At 45.0% G+C, this 16,047-nt stretch overlaps 1 long non-coding RNA gene across 1 annotated transcript in view; it reads right to left on the bottom strand.

The window, feature by feature from the left end:
- Window positions 1–15,945, bottom strand: part of LOC114160624 (uncharacterized) — a 101,236-nt gene extending 85,291 nt beyond the window's left edge. Inside the window, exons 1-2 of the long non-coding RNA XR_003598810.1 lie at window positions 15,685–15,945; window positions 11,817–11,909 (exon numbers count right to left, since the gene is read on the bottom strand). This is a non-coding gene — a long non-coding RNA (uncharacterized LOC114160624). The remainder of the gene's footprint in view (window positions 1–11,816; window positions 11,910–15,684) is intronic.
- Between the last annotated feature and the right edge of the window lie 102 nt (window positions 15,946–16,047).

The raw sequence follows: 16,047 nt of genomic DNA, 5'->3' as shown, positions 1-16,047 counted from the left end.
AGAAGCCTTCCTGGTTAGAAAGTTTGACTTTCAGTCAGACACACCTGTGCTGAGGATCCCCAGGTGTTCCTACAATAGAGGTCACTTCCTGCTTCCTGTCGCTCTGAGATTTAATAACGTTCGCTCTGGGTCCGACGGAGCGGCGGTGCAGGTAACCTGAATCAGACTCACACCTGCGGCACCAAACCCGGCTCTCGCCACCTGTCGCCATGGCAGCAGGAGGCAGGTAGCGGGTCGGGGGTCGTGGATCTCCCGGTAACCCCCGCTGACCCCGACTGCAGCTCACAGCTCCTCCGGTCCGACTCCGTTCTCCCCATGAAAGGTCTTTAAAACGAACCCCATCAGATCCCAAAGCGAACCCCTGGGGGGCCCCTGAGGGCCGGACGGGCGTCCATTACGGCTCCGGGCGTCCAGATGGCCAGGTGCTGCTCAGGACCTGCAACAATCCCAGCTTTCATCAGGCCTACTGGTCACACCGGGCCGGTCAAGCAGAGGAGGAGGAGCAGCACAAGATGGAGGAAAACATTTCTGCACAAATTTTAACAACTAAGGACCAATGAGAAGACAGCAGTTTGAAATGGCTGGATGAGGTCAGACACTGCTGTGGGGACCTCCTTTGGGTGTCGGCAGTGGGCGGGGTTTGGGTGGATAGCTGTGACCTGCCCTCGGATTGGCTGGATAAATTACAGACAGGACTTTAACCACTTCATTTTCATGTTAATACACCAATTAGATTTAACTGTATTTTTTCTGGAACCTTTGTAACCACGTGTTTCTGGTACACCAGTAAATCTGACGCACAAGCTACATGTGCTAACAGTGAAGGACTAAAAGCTGCTTCTCTCGACCTGATGGGGTCAAATTTCTGCTTCAAAAAACAATCTGACTGGACGCTGGAAACTATTGTTGTGCTAAGAGGAGTTAGCCTACAAGCGATGCTATTCAAGCTAAAAATAGCATCTTATTGCTAAACATGTTGCTAACGCTAACATCAGTGTCCTCAGTCCACGGTTCTAAAGAAGCTCTCTGAATGTTCAGGGCTTCCTGAAACACTTTGTTTCAATCTGATGGATGAAAAACACATTAAAAACTAAAAAACATATTTTAGTTATTGAGCTCATATGTCATATACTCATATTTATTCAATAATTCAGCAGAAAAAAGGAATTTTTAATAAAATATTTGCACATTTTTAGATAGTTTCTGATTAAAATGCTGATAATTAATCAGACTTTTTTAAATCAATAAATAACATTAAATAAAAAAAAATGTTTTGGGTTCAATTCCCATTTGAGCCCTGAAGCCATAGAGCTTCATTTATTTTGATAAAAAAATGAAGTAAATCCTGAATTGGAAACAAACTTTGACCTTTTCCGTCTCCCTGAACATCCTTTCTAAAAACTGGAATCACCCGAAGCAAACGGTTTTTTGTTCCAGTTTATTGTTGCTTAAGACCTTGGCAACTCTAGAATACGCTGCGTTCTCCTTCCACCTCTTCACCGCTCACGCAAACACATGCATGCATTCTTAGCCTTGCACTCCTCCCACACACACACACACACACACACACACACAGGCCCATTGTGGAGCCGCAAAACAGAAACAACAAGGCGCTCAAAAAACACCCAGGGGACCGGCAATTCAGAGCTCAATCAATCCAAAGCCCTGTGCGAGCAGACGCACGCTCTCAGTCTCACACACACTTAAGGCACATTTAAATGCAACAAATATGTCTTATGACAAATGAATGAAAAACACGGAGCGCTGCACTGCCCTCCAGGGACAGGCCACCAAGTGCAGATATAGGATTACCAGAATTGACGCTTTAGTCTTTCCATTGTGGAGGTGAAAATCCAATGAGGGCCTTTAAGTGGATGCACTCGCACATAGAGACCTGTTCTCTGGCCACTAATTAAATCTAAACATGCGCTGACACTGATCTGAGAGGCCATTACCGGCCGCTTATGGACCCGGAGCGCACAGGCTTCTCAAGCGGCGGCGCAGGCCCCAACGTGGCTGCTGGGTGAATCCTCTCAGATAAAATTATTCTATTCATGATTCAGACTAACTGTAATGTTTAGAGGAGCGTCCTCCACCTGTCCAGGTGAGCGTCTGTTAGCAGCAGCCCGGATTGAGCAAGGTTTTACTGAAAGGTTTCAGGATCCGTCATTCACCTGAGAGGAGCGACAGCTGAACGCAACGCTGCAACCTTCAGTTTCACACTGACGCCAAAACAAACGGCCGCAGGACGAACCTGCCTGAACTCCTGGAGGAAACCTCAGCGGAGACGACGAGCCACGCTAAAGATCTGAAACTCATTCACACTCTCAGTGGGAGCAGGACGACTTCTCTAATCTGAGGAGCTCAGGTTCCCTGGGGAACAAATATCACGTCGCACACATCATCATCACAACAACAACAGAGAGGCTGCTATCATGCTAACGACAGAGAGGCTGCTATCATGCTAACGACAGAGAGGCTGCCATCATGCTAATGACAGAGAGGCTGCTATCATGCTAACGACAGAGAGGCTGCCATCATGCTAATGACAGAGAGGCTGCTATCATGCTAACAACAGAGAGGCTGCCATCATGCTAACAACAGAGAGGCTGCTATCATGCTAACGACAGAGAGGCTGCCATCATGCTAACGACAGAGAGGCTGCCATCATGCTAATGACAGAGAGGCTGCTATCATGCTAACAACAAAGAGGCTGCTATCATGCTAACGACAGAGAGGCTGCTATCATGCTAACGACAGAGAGGCTGCTATCATGCTAATGACAGAGAGGTTGTCATCATGCTAACGACAGAGAGGCTGTCATCATGCTAACGACAGAGAGGCTGTTATCATGCTAACGACAGAGAGGCTGCCATCATGCTAACGACAGAGAGGCTGCTATCATGCTAACTTCAGCGGCCGGTGAAACAAAGTTCACTCTGTTGGACTCAAACACTTGTATTATAAAACTTCAAACTGTAAAGGAAAACTCAGATTATCTCACACTGTGTTTTAAGAAGTTTAAATCTTAATTACAGCTAAATTAGAGCTTGCTTAGAACCTCTGTAACAATTAGTTTTTATTTTCATAAATATGTCCTATTGGAGTCAACTGAAGCACACAGATACAAAGGTTCCAGCACAAACATGTTCAGATTACCAGAGTAGTTTATTGGTGAACCAGGAATAAATAAATACATTGAAAGAGAATAGAATAGAATAGAATAGAATAGAAAGGACTGAAATTAAATTTGAATATAAATTACAAATTAACTGTGGCCTGTTTCATACGCCATCCCTTGTTTTCTGTTTGTTTGCTAAACTAGTTTTGTCTCTGGTTCCTGCAGCAGCTCAGAGAAGCTGTAGAACATTTTTAACCAGAAGTGATAAAAGGTAAAAGGTGATGAGGCGGATTCCCTCGAGCGTTTCTCTCTGCAGGGGCTTCATACAGTTTTGGTTTCAGAAATGGTTTCCAGTGAGTGATATCGGCAAACCACTAACCTCCTGCAGCTGATTAATTACCAAGTGTGAAACATAAAGGTGATAAAGAGCCTGTCGCTGTGCCGCCAAAGGAAAGCAGAGCCATTTATTTATCCAACGCGTTTCGGTATGTGGGAGTTTTTTCTGTTTCTGCCTCCTGAGCCAACAATTACAGAGACATTTTCATGAGTTTGGAATTTGAAGCAGAAAGCCCCTGAGAAGCAGGAAGGCGCAAAGGCTGCAGCACTGATGGAGATGACGCGACAAAGCTGAAGGTTTGGAGGAAGGGTTTCTCCCTCCTGCAGGTCCGGACCGGCCCGAGTCAGCTCCAGGTAAAACTGGTCACCCGAGTCCTCCTCTTCATATTCCCCTTCAGCTCACTTCCCCCATCTGGCAGCGACTGCAGCAACCGGAGACGCTGCAGCATTCTGCACCATCACACATTACATAAGACAATGGCTGCACTGTTGAGCCAAACTTTTGTATGGAATAACTTTGTTTTCCAAAGTTGTGTGTGCGCTCGGCTGCAGCAGGCCGGCTCTCAAGGTTAAGCTGCAGATGTGTTAATGCACTAAGACTGTGTGATCAGGACTTCCTGTAACGGCGTTTGGAGAAACAGCCGAGTGAATAGCAGAGGAAGAAAAGAAAGAGGCGGGATGAATGAGGAGGAAAAAGCTAATTTCTGCTGACATGGAGCGTCTGTTTGAGGGACACGCAGCCAGAGCAGCAGAGAGTGACCGAGCCACAAAGGGAGCATAATGGAGGCTGAGCGTCCGCCATGCCAGCCTCTCCGCTGGCTGGCTGCTTTATCCCAGCGCGAGCTGCCAGGCGCCGCCGCCGGCCAGCCTGTTCAGCAGAGCCGCAATAAGACAACACTAATAAACGCCAGCTGGGGGGGAAACAACAAATAGCTTACACTTTCACATTTTACAGTGAAGTAGTCAGAGCTAATTCCCCCGGTTTCCCTCTGACTCCCAACCTGTTTATCCTGTCTGTGGCTCGGCGCGGCGCAACGCGGCACGGAGCCAGCCGTTGGAGCGAGGCACCTGCTGCTTCCTGGTTCACGCTGCAGATCACCAGGCGCTCAGATAAACAAACCCTGTGTCGTTTGGGACGGGTGTTGACAGCGAGACATTCCCGCTTTTCATCTCCTCGTCTTACGCAACCCAGAGCCGAGCCTGCTCTCTGCAGAGCTCTCTGACAGATCGCTCTCTCTTGCCGCTGCAGAGCCGATCTGTCTTCACGTGTCTTCACTTTGCTTATTCTGCAGCTCAGAGATGCTCTCAGGAGTCTCCCTGAAGCACAACAGAGTAAAAGTTAATGTCTCTATTAAAGAACAAGCCACCCCACTCAGGTTCTGGGCCCAGTTAGCGAGAAGCTAACTGGTGGGTCTGTAACTCAGTGAAATCAGAATCACTAAAGAAAGTTTTATCGAGCTGCTGCTGGATTCAGTTTGGGCCAAATCTGGAGGAGAAACGAAGCTCAGCAGCTTCTGTCTGTGATTAGAGGTCTGGATCAGACTGAACTCACATTCAGAGACTTTAACTGGACACAAATGATGCAGAAATGCTAAAGGTCACATAAAGCACTAAAGGTCACAGAGCAGGAAGTACAGACCAGAAAGAGAGGAAAGCAGTAAACAGGAGGATATCGCCATCGCCAAGTTATCTAATGTCGCTCAGAGCCAACAGAACTGGACCAGAACTGGTTCATCTCAGACTCTACCAGGAGGTTAAAGGTCATACTGAGCCAGTATGGCTGGGTTAGAGAGCAACCTCAGGACAGATGAGACCAAAACTAACAGCTCAAAGCATCTCAAAGCATGGAGGAGGGGGGTGATGATGAGGGCTTTACCAAGTCAAACCCATCTGAAGCTTGGTCCAAAACCAAAGGTGCTGGAGTGGTCTAGTCAAAGTCCAGACTTCAACCTCACTGAAAAGCTGAGCAGAAAGACCTGAAGTGAGGTTTTAAAGGAGAGTGGAGCAGGATTCCTCCATGGTGACAGAAATCTAAACCCAAATTCCATCATCATGCAGATTCTCCTCACCGTTTGTTTTTTCCCACCTTTATTTGGTTTCTGCTGCTCTTGCCTCTTATTCCTCCGTCATCAGAGCAGATCTTGTTTATGGATATCAGATCTGAGCGAACTGGAAAGTCGAGCCAAAGCTTACGGTGGGAGCGACAGACGGAGACGCTGCAGGCAGGAATCCACGGAGCGATGCCAAACACTCTGCTCACTTATTAATCAATAAATTATTTTATCAAAGAACAACTGTCAATGAAGAACTTATTAAGCTTTCACTTTCAGAAACTAGAGCAGACAGAATAGAAACACCCAGCATATAGTTTGCCAGAGTTAATGTAATGATTTTATTCACATGATTTAACATTTTTAATTTTTCTCTGGTATGCTGTGGGCTTCATGTTGGCAGTCACAGCGGAGCGCCGCAGGCTCCTCATGTGAAGTTACAGAGCAAATACCGACTGCTAAACATTAAACTCTGAGCTCCACGGCTGCATGATCACAGAGCAGCCATGACCTGCTGCTGGAGCCGACGACCGCTCCGCCGAGAGACGGGACGCTCCGCCGTGGGTCTGGACGCTCCGCCGCGAGACGGGACGCTCCGCCGCGGGTCTGGACGCTACGCCGCGAGACGGGACGCTCCGCCGCGGGTCTGGACGCTCCGCCGCGAGACGGGACGCTCCGCCGTGGGTCTGGACGCTCCGCCGCGGGTCTGGACGCTACGCCGCGAGACGGGACGCTCCGCCGTGAGACGGGACGCTCCGCCGCGAGACGGGACGCTCCGCCGTGGGTCTGGACGCTCCTCCGTGAGACGGGACGCTCCACCGAGAGACGGGACGCTCCGCAGGGGGTCTGGACTCTCCGCCGCGAGACGGGACGCTCCGCCGCGGGTCTGGACGCTCCGCCGCGGGTCTGGACGCTCCGCCGCGGGTCTGGACGCTCCGCCGCGGGTCTGGACGCTCAGCCGTGGGTCTGGACGCTCAGCCGCGGGTCTGGACGCTCAGCCGCGGGTCTGGACGCTCAGCCGCGGGTCTGGACGCTCAGCCGCGGGTCTGGATGCTCAGCCCTGGGTCTGGATGCTACAGCTGGCAGAAAGCAGTTTCACTCTGAACACACCCAGAGGAAACGGGACTGGGAGGACTGGGGGATGGAGTCTGGTGATACACCAAGATGTCCCATTTGTTAGACGTTAGTCTGAAGGAGTCAGCTCGGCGTTCCAGGAGAAGATGCTCTGATTTCACTTCATTAAACTTTAAGGCTGTTTTCCTCCTAAAGTCCGGTTGACCCGGTTCTACTGGAACCAGAACTCCATCATCTGCTCCTCCTCCAGCTGCTGTGGTTCTGAGTCAAACCAACCTGATCCCCTCCTGGCCTGTGGGGGCGCTGCACCAAGAACCACTGAAGAAAACGACACAAAAACCTCTGAAGACACTGAGAGCAACTTCCTTCTTCACCAGATGGAAACAAGATGGAGGCGTCAGATTTTAGTGTTGGAGGATTTCTCTTTAAGCTAAAGACCAGGAGCCATTTCTGCTGCTAGCGCTAGGCTAGCATGTTAGCTTTGGTTGTATTTACCCAGAATGCCCTGCACTGCAGTGCACTTCCTGCTTTAGGAGCGCTCTCCGGTCCGCTTGGTGTTCACATTGAAACCGAACTCAGACCGAGGTTTGATTACATATAAAAATATTTCGCTCTACTGGTAGATTTTCTTCACTTATCACAAGACATTTTTCCCATTTTATCAGCCAGTGGAACAAATGATTCATATCAATATTCAAGTTATTAACTATTCAAGCAATAACTTGAATAGTTATTGACTATTCAAGTTATTGCTCCCATATCTTGCTCAGAAGGTACTTGGTTAGTTGTGTCTTATTTCTAGTCGACTGAGATATTTGCACTAGAAACTAGACAGAAACACTTGTGTAGGTAAAAGTTTGCAGTGAAGTTGTCTTTAAGACAAAACTTTGTATTATCTGTAAACTCTTTCTGCCTGATGTTCTCCTGCTGGGTCCAAGTCTTCAACCAAACCTGCAGAATAAACCCAGACATCCTACTTCAACCTGACTAAGTTCAGCTCTGCTGCCCAATCAGAGTTAACCGTCTGAGGGAGGAGTTCTCCGCTCGCCTCACTTCCTGAGGTTCTGCAGCAGATAACCGACCCAGATCCACCGTCCTGCCAACGATTGGCCCACACGGCCTTATTTATCTAATAAGGCTTGTCTGATTGGCCCGTGGGAGACAATGGCATGTGTAAACAGCCCGGGGCTCTGGACAGTGACCGACACAGCAGTCCCTTTGTTAGTCAGGTAGCTAACTGTGTCTAACTGCTGGCAGGTTCTCAGTTAGCGCTGGACTCTAGCTGGAAGCCGGATCCAGGCTTTCTGAGGCGGAGCCGCCAGCAGCGCTCACCTGTGCTGGTATTCGGTTTAAAGTCTCTCCTGAACTCATCCAACATCCTCACAGTCAGATAAAAACACAGCGCTGAAAACTTTCACCACAGAGAGCGCCAACATTAAACACTGAAGGAGGCCGATCACATTCAGTTCACGTTCTTTTGTTTCATTGAAATCTTAAATATTTTGCTTTAGTACAAATATAGAATAGAATAGAATAGAATTCAACTTTATTGTCATTGCACTGTCACAAGTACAAGCAACGAGATGTAGTTTGCATCTATCCAGAAGTGCAGAATATTTATTTACAGATGTACAAGACTATGTATGTATGGACTGTAAGGGGTTATAGCAAGAGATATAGATATTGTGTATAAATATAAATATGGGAGCTATATGCACAAATTATACAGATTATATAGAATATGCAGATTATACAAGAATGTTAGGGAATGGATTATAGATAAATAATGGCAGATAAAATGTACAGGTTGTATGTGTGTGTGAAGAAAACAGTCCGTGATGTGTGTGTGTGAGGATAGTCCATGTGTTATTGTTGTATGAGAGGATAGGGGAGTACAGTCCTTATAGTTTATGTTTTATGTCAGGAGGCGTTCAAAAGCCTGACAGCTGTGGGAAAGAAGCTGTTCCGGTGCCTGGTGGTTCTGGTCCGTAGGCTTCTGTAAATATCTAAATACACTTGGAATAAAAACTTTACAGATAGAAATAGGAGGTTTTATAAGCTGAAACTTCCTTAATATTGATGAAAAAGTATTAGTTACAAGTGAAATAATGTGCCACAGGAATCAGACAGGTTTCTACATCCTGATGGAAAAGTGACTGAACCAGGTTCTGGTTCTGCTGGGAGTTTTTCCTCTCCACTGTTCTTACAAGCTTCTCCAGGAGGACTGAACACTGAAAATGTTCTGCTGGGCTCTGAGATAGAAAACTATCAACTTTGATTGTGAATTTTAGCTGGATAAATACACTGGAATGAATTAACGGTGCAGTAGAGATGGACACTCATGCAGCCACGATGAGGAACAGGAATATCCAGAACAAGGATTCCAGAACAGATGACTAAAACTTTGAAATGTATTTTTATCTTGATTCCAGTTTCTGAGTCAGTATCGTATTCGATAATCTGACGTCTCATCTGGAAACTGAAATCAAACGTTTCGCCCTCAGCTTCGTTCTGGATGCTCATGGCACACTGAGCCGACTTTAACTGCAGAGTTTACCTGAAGTCACCTCAAACCGAAACTGCATGCTAACAGGAAACAGTTAAAGCTGCTGCGTCTGTCCTGTGATACCAACTTCTAGCAGTTTATTAAAAGGCTGTTAGCACATGACTTGGCCCAGAGACAAACTGGGCGTTTTTCAAAACAAACACCTCAAATAGAGCTCAGAAGACGGTGCCAAGTTCATAACACCTGTCTGCTCTGCCTCTCTGATGCCAGTTAGTCACTAGCTGCTCGGCTCAGGTGATTAGGCGGCCTACTAGCTGCCTGAGAGGAAAGGGGAACACTTCAGACCTGGCCGGGTAAACCCCAGTGACAGTTTCTGGACTCAGGCCCATGCAAATGAGGCGCTGCCAGAGGCTTAACCAGGTGAAGGTTTCAGTTGTGCCCAGAGGCTGGGCACAACTGTTAGACTGGGGCGCGCCGCGCAGCATGGAATGGACTGGGAATACTGGGAAAAGGACTAGGAATACATGAATATCGGAGAAAAACTGAATCTGCTGCTTCTTTCAAAACTTAAACTGCAAAAACATTAAATCCTACCAAGTATCTTTGTCTATTTTCTAGTGCAAATATCTTATTACACTTAAAATAAGACAAAGATATCTTACAAGTAACTTTTCAGCAAGATATGGTAGCTTTTTAAGTCAATAATTATTGACTATTGATGAAATGGTTCTACTGGAAGATTATTATAACAAGACATTTTTCATTAATCTAGCAGAGGAAATAGGATTTTTAAATCAATTTTCAAGAATTGCTGACTTAAAAAATCTGCTATGAATGGCTAAAAAGTTCCCTTTGTCTATTTTTAAGTATAGTCAGATATTTCCACTAGAGACTAAAAACTACTTGGTAAGATGTTGTGTTTTTGCAGTGTAGACAGATTGTCGAAGCGCTGACATGTTCTGTTTCCAAACCAGATCAAATAGTAAACATCAGTCCAAGTGGAAAACGTCCCGCTACAGCCGCACAAACACTTCTGAGAAGCTGGAACATACTGACTACACTAACAGCCTCAACAACCGTTCTGATGAAAATAAACCTTTAAACACAACAACCAGGTAGAATATTAAAGCTCATGATTTTCAATATAATGACGTCAAATTTTATCCTTTGAATACTTTGAATACAAAATAAACTCAGCAAAAAAACAAAATAAGAAAAGCTGAGATTTAACAGTAAACATGTAAGTTTGATGTAATTCTCATTTAAAACAGTCAGTCTCTAGTCCGGCTCTTTTCAGCCCAAATCCTCCTCCAGCCACGCCCAGGTTTCACCTCTGACTCGCTCTTCAATCGCCTCAACATGCTGCAGGAGTTTGAACCTGGGAACGTTTTAAAGTCCAATCTGGGTCTGAAGACGAGGAAATCTTCACATCAGAAATCCTGCAGCTGTTGGACTGTTCTCTAATAGTTTAAATGCATGTCATAAAAACAATAAATGGTTGATTATTCCCAACATAGTTGCAGCCAACAACCAAGCCTGTTTGCAAATGTGTGCATGAGAGAGAATGGCTGTTTCTGCTGTGTGTGTGTGTGTGTGTGTGTGTGTGTGTGTGTGTGTGTGTGTGTGTGTGTGTGTGTGTGTGTGTGTGTGTGTGTGTGTGTGTGTGTGTGTGTGTGTGTGTGTGTGGGATGAGGGTTTAGGCATGTTGTCTGCGAGGCCGTCCAACAGGCCTCAGGGTGCCTCAGTTAAAAGAGATAATTATCTTTTATCTGCTGTGTTGTGACGGGAGATTATGGTTCAAATTTACGATTGTTAAGGAGACAATGCAACACGAGGCAGCTGAGCTCCAAGTGGCATGAGAGGAGAACTCACAGACGGCGCAGCGCTCCAGGTCCTCACTAACAAAAGGAGAATGGGAAATTTTCACCCTGAAAAATCATTATCCAAATCCCATAAACATGTTTTGATCAAATGATTTTGTGTTTTCTGGATCTTGTTTGGGATTCAGACGTGTTGAAGGAGATGAAGGATGAATGAAAATGAACATGTTGTTCTGTGAGCTGTGAGTTTGTTCTGCAGGAAACTTCACACTGCAAAACAATTCATCTTACTGAGAATTTAATATAGTTTCTGGTGCAAATATCTTAATACACATGAAATAAGCCAAAAATTACTTACAAGTAACTTTTCAGCAGATATAAAAGTTTGTTTGTCAGTTGAACTAAAACTTTTTATTAATATTAAATAATTATTGACATAAAATAAACTTTTATATCTTGTTGAAAAGTTTCTTTTGTGTCTTATTTTAAGTGTACTGAGATCTTGTCACCAGAAACTAAAATACTTGGTAGGATTCTGTGTTTTTGCAGTGCTGGACTGAACCTAAATCCACCGACGTTCCTCTGAGTTACACTCTGAATTTTCACATCAATGAACACAAACGTCCCAGTTTTTTAAGAGTCGTGATGTGAGGAACAAGAATTAGGATCATCTGGTCCCAAAGGGGATCTTAAGGGTTAAAGATGAACGTTTTCCAGCTCCGATGACAAAACTCAGGAATATTATCAGCATTTCTGCAATAAGTGATGTGATGTTAGTTTTCTGATAGCGGTGGAGTTAAAAAACTATCCTGCTTATTCCAGAGGTTTTCACCAGCTTCACTGCAGCACGATGCAGGAAGGAAAGAGACTAACTGAGTTTTTAACAATGAATAAAGAAGAAAACTTACTGGCAGAATGACGGTCGGAGCAGGTCAGGAGGAGAAACGGTGAAAACCTGAACGAGGGAACCAGAGGAACGAATCAGAGGAGATGTGGAACAGCTGGAGAAGAAGAGAGAAAAATCAGCCGACCACAAACTGAGCAGCAGATATGAGAGGAATAAACCTGAGTGCACAAAGAATCAACTAAACAGAGAAATGAACTGAATATGGCAACATTAGAATATAGACAAACAACAAGGAGATGATCGAAAACCACATTGGGAGTTATCATACACTGCATTTCAAAATAAAAGCCCAGAATGCTCAGACTAAGATTTGGTGACCTCAACTTACACACAGAGATTTTCTTTTCTGCATTAATTTGACAACAATAACTGAACTATTTGGTTCTTGTTTGATGTTTCTGTTTAGGCAACAAAACTGAACCTAAACTGACAAAAACTACATTTACAAAACTTAGCTGTCCTCTTTCATCTGCAGGTCGGAGGAAAGTTGATATGATGCAGAAACCCTGATGATAAAAATGGAGTTGCTCTGCTAAATAACTGCTGGATCAGCATGCAGAGCTGCACACCTGACCTGATAGGCCCAGAGTTAGCTGCCCTGAAACCTGGAAACACTGAGGCCAAAGGAAATGCAGCAGAAACAACCAATAAACCAGAAAATGGAAAATATAACCTTCAGATCTGAGATGATTAGTAAAAACCTTTGGGTTTTTAGACGGCACCTTGGCGTCGGCGCTCGTGGTTTGGCCTGTGGCGACAGGAAAGTCTTTGGTTCTGGTCAGTTTGGCAGATTCCACTGGAATTTTAAAAGGGTTCATTTTCAGGTGAGAGGTGAAGGAAAACATTTACAGCGTCCAGCAGCACTCTCATAATCCCCACAGAAAAACCCAATTGATCCATTTCTCTGCATGAAGGAACTGACTGAGATGTTCTACCGAACATCAAGGTCTGGGGGAAACAAACAAAGTCACAGATTTGTCCCTAGAAGCAGAAACCTCAGTCTGCACCAACCTTTCTGACCTCTGACCTCCCCAGAGAGGAAGCAGGTGAAAAGTGCAAATCTGACCCACTTAAAGTGTCACTCAGATGATCAATGGTTCCTGCACAGCTTTTCAGATTTCTGCTTAATTAACATCAGGAAGTTTTATTTATGTAGCAGCTTTCACAGATAATAGCAACAAAAAGAAAATAAGCAGAAAAATGACCAAGAGCAGAAAAAATAATTATTTACTGTAAAAACTAACAAGTTGGCTTTAAAGGGTTAAAAATGGGAGCTAAAATGCATTCAAACAACTTCAAACGATCGGGCATAACGTTAGGAGCTTCACAGCACAAAGGAATGGAAATCTGTTACCTAAAATTCACATTTTGAATGTTTTTGTTCTTCCATTTGTGTTTCTACTGCTTCTAAAATCAACTAAAGCACTTTAAAACAAACTCCCTGACGTCTTTAGACAGTCACTTCATGGTTTCTGGTGTCTGAAAAATGCCGGCATCCAGCATGTTTTAGTTCAGTAACAACATTTTCAGCAGGTCAACGTTCTTCTTAGGCCTTTAATGAACCAACATCTGATCCAGGTGCATTAAACCAGGGAGAGAACTAAAACACGCAGGATGCCGGCCCTCCAGAACCCACGTTGGACCCCCCTGATCTAAATGATGAGAAATGACTGTACATGCTGAAAACACAAGTATTCCTCAAACACGGCCCTGAGGGACTCCACTGAAAAGCAGAACCTGGTGAGATGTGAGCCATCTTGAAGGTCCGACGCTGTAGCCTGTTGTGGTCGACGGCACTGAAGCCAAACTGGGCCAGAAAGTTCTCCAGTCTGCAAACTTTAACACCCCAGATTCACCTAAATCTGTTTCTTTAAAACTCTTTTAAAATGTTTCTCCAGAAAAGAAACAAGATTCCCAGCTGCTGCCTTTTCTTTGTGAAATGTTTAATTCATGTCAGCATTTCCGAGGTTTCCTATGGGTTTCTCTAGATCAGTGTAAGTGCAGCGCTCGGTGTGAACAGACAGAATCTGGTTTGAATTGTGGGCCGGGGGAAGAATCATTAGCCCACAGCTCACAACCTGCTTCCCCACACCTGACCACACTGACACATATTGGTCCCTCCGACTAACCAATATGGCTAGAACAACAAAACATATTTTCTGTTTCATATGAAAACAAAGCAGATCATATCTGAGGCAAGAGAGGAGGAGGTTTGACCAACTATATTTAAAAGAAGGAAAAGGTGGGGTGAAAAAAGCACATCCTGCTTCCTGTGGCGTGCTCATCATTTCTCAATCTGCAGAAAAATAACCCAAATTTTAACCAGAACATTTATTTACGTTTGTTTCAAAGATGAGCTAATTTTCCAAAGTCGCTACAATCCTCCCCGACCGCGACCCCACCTGGAGACGGCGGCGAAGACGGACTGTCCCCGAGAGCCAATTACGCCAACAAATCTGTCATCATGCTCACCTGAAAGACGAGAGGCAGACGCAGGAAGAGAGGGAGACGGAGCGCTTTGGGGCGACCGAGACGAGATCAAGAGGAGATCACACGGCGCTCCGTCCTCACCTGAGCAGGAGCCGCACCTCCAGTCACCCTGGCGGCCGGAGAGGTCAACCAGAGGTCATGGGGTTCCACCACAGGGCAAAGCTCTCCTTATCCCTTTATACACACACACACACACACACTGTGCTCCATTCTCATCCCACATGCCCCCGTGACCTCACTATTAAAACACAGGAGCAAATCTCCCGATTGGTCACAGCGGCTCAGAAACAAATGATGCCAAATACCGAAGTTCTGCAGAGCGAGGAGGAGACTGCTGCTCACATTCCTACCAACACACATCCCGACATATACACATATTGAGTTTCTGGGAAGTTTTTTGGGGGGGGGAACCAGGGATCTGCTGTGAGTTATGCAGACGTTCAGGTTGCAGAAAGCAGAAACGAATCATGAACATCATGTTAGCATTAAAGGAGGGCTGCTATTTAAAATCAGCTTTCTTAGCATCATGTAATAATTCCCTCACCAGTCACACCTGAAGTGTTGCTTTGGTTCTTTCAGGCATGTTAGAGGATCCTTTAATCTCCATGGCAACCATTCAGGGCTGCCTAAACGCTTGCTGTCACCAAGCTCCGCCCATTTCCACAAAACTCCTCCTCTGAGCTACAGGAGCTACTTCTGCAGCTCATTGAAATTGACGCTAATTTCAAGGCTTCAAATTGCGAAATCAAATTTCTTTCGAATTTTCGGCTTTCTATAAGCCGCGAAGGTAACTTCAGTGTGCTACAAAACAGCACAAAAATACACAGTACTGTCCCTTTAAGGTTTAAATGTTAGAGACATAAGAATCTATAACTTACATAAATACATTTACAAATATGATATGCTGATTACAACACGGTACTATGTTACACAAAATGATGAGGTATCAAAAGATGCGATACCATCTTGGCAGAGAGATGGTGGTTCACAGCTCAGATAATGAACCAGGCCATCAACTCCAACAAAATCCCAAAGTGCAGGAGAAAGACAAGTCTACAAAAACCGCTGCTGCTGAGACTGACCTTTGACCTACATGTAGCACCACAGATGTCTTAGCTTCCAGATAAAAGATACATTAGCTAAGCTATTGTTGCTAGGTCTGCTGTAAGTGCAATAGTAAATATCACTAATATTTATCTTACCTATCGCTTCTTTTCCAAAGTTATTACCATAAACCGATGCTGGATGCAGGCAGAGCAAGTGTTTAGCATGTAGCGGTTTAGCTTAGCGTATCTACACCAACCTCAGCAGAGATTTACCAAATCATGAGCAGAATAGTTCCAACACACAAAATGCTAGATATAAAATATATATTTTACCGGAATAAAAGCGATGGGGCAGATTCCTGATGTTTTCCACGGCTAATCATCAAGGCTGATGTTTCCGACCCAGATTCTCCGGTTCGCTCAAACGAGTAAAAACTGCGGACTTTCCGTCCGTCCAACATCAAGTAACCTTCACAATCTTAAAATAACATTTAATTCAATAAAAAAATAAAATAAATATTCCCCAACAGCTTGTTCACCGCGTCTGACGCCATTCTGCCTTCCAAGATGGCCGTCAGCTACACAGTTCCCGGAAGTGTGACGTCAACTCAGAAGTACGTTAGATGTATGGATGCCGTTATGAAATATTATCTGAAGCGAGACAATGTGATGAAATTCAATATAAACTGAGATGAG

This window comes from Xiphophorus couchianus, chromosome 17, assembly GCF_001444195.1.
Source record: "Xiphophorus couchianus chromosome 17, X_couchianus-1.0, whole genome shotgun sequence".
NCBI lineage: Eukaryota > Metazoa > Chordata > Actinopteri > Cyprinodontiformes > Poeciliidae > Xiphophorus > Xiphophorus couchianus.
This window is presented reverse-complemented; position numbering and strand designations above follow the sequence as displayed.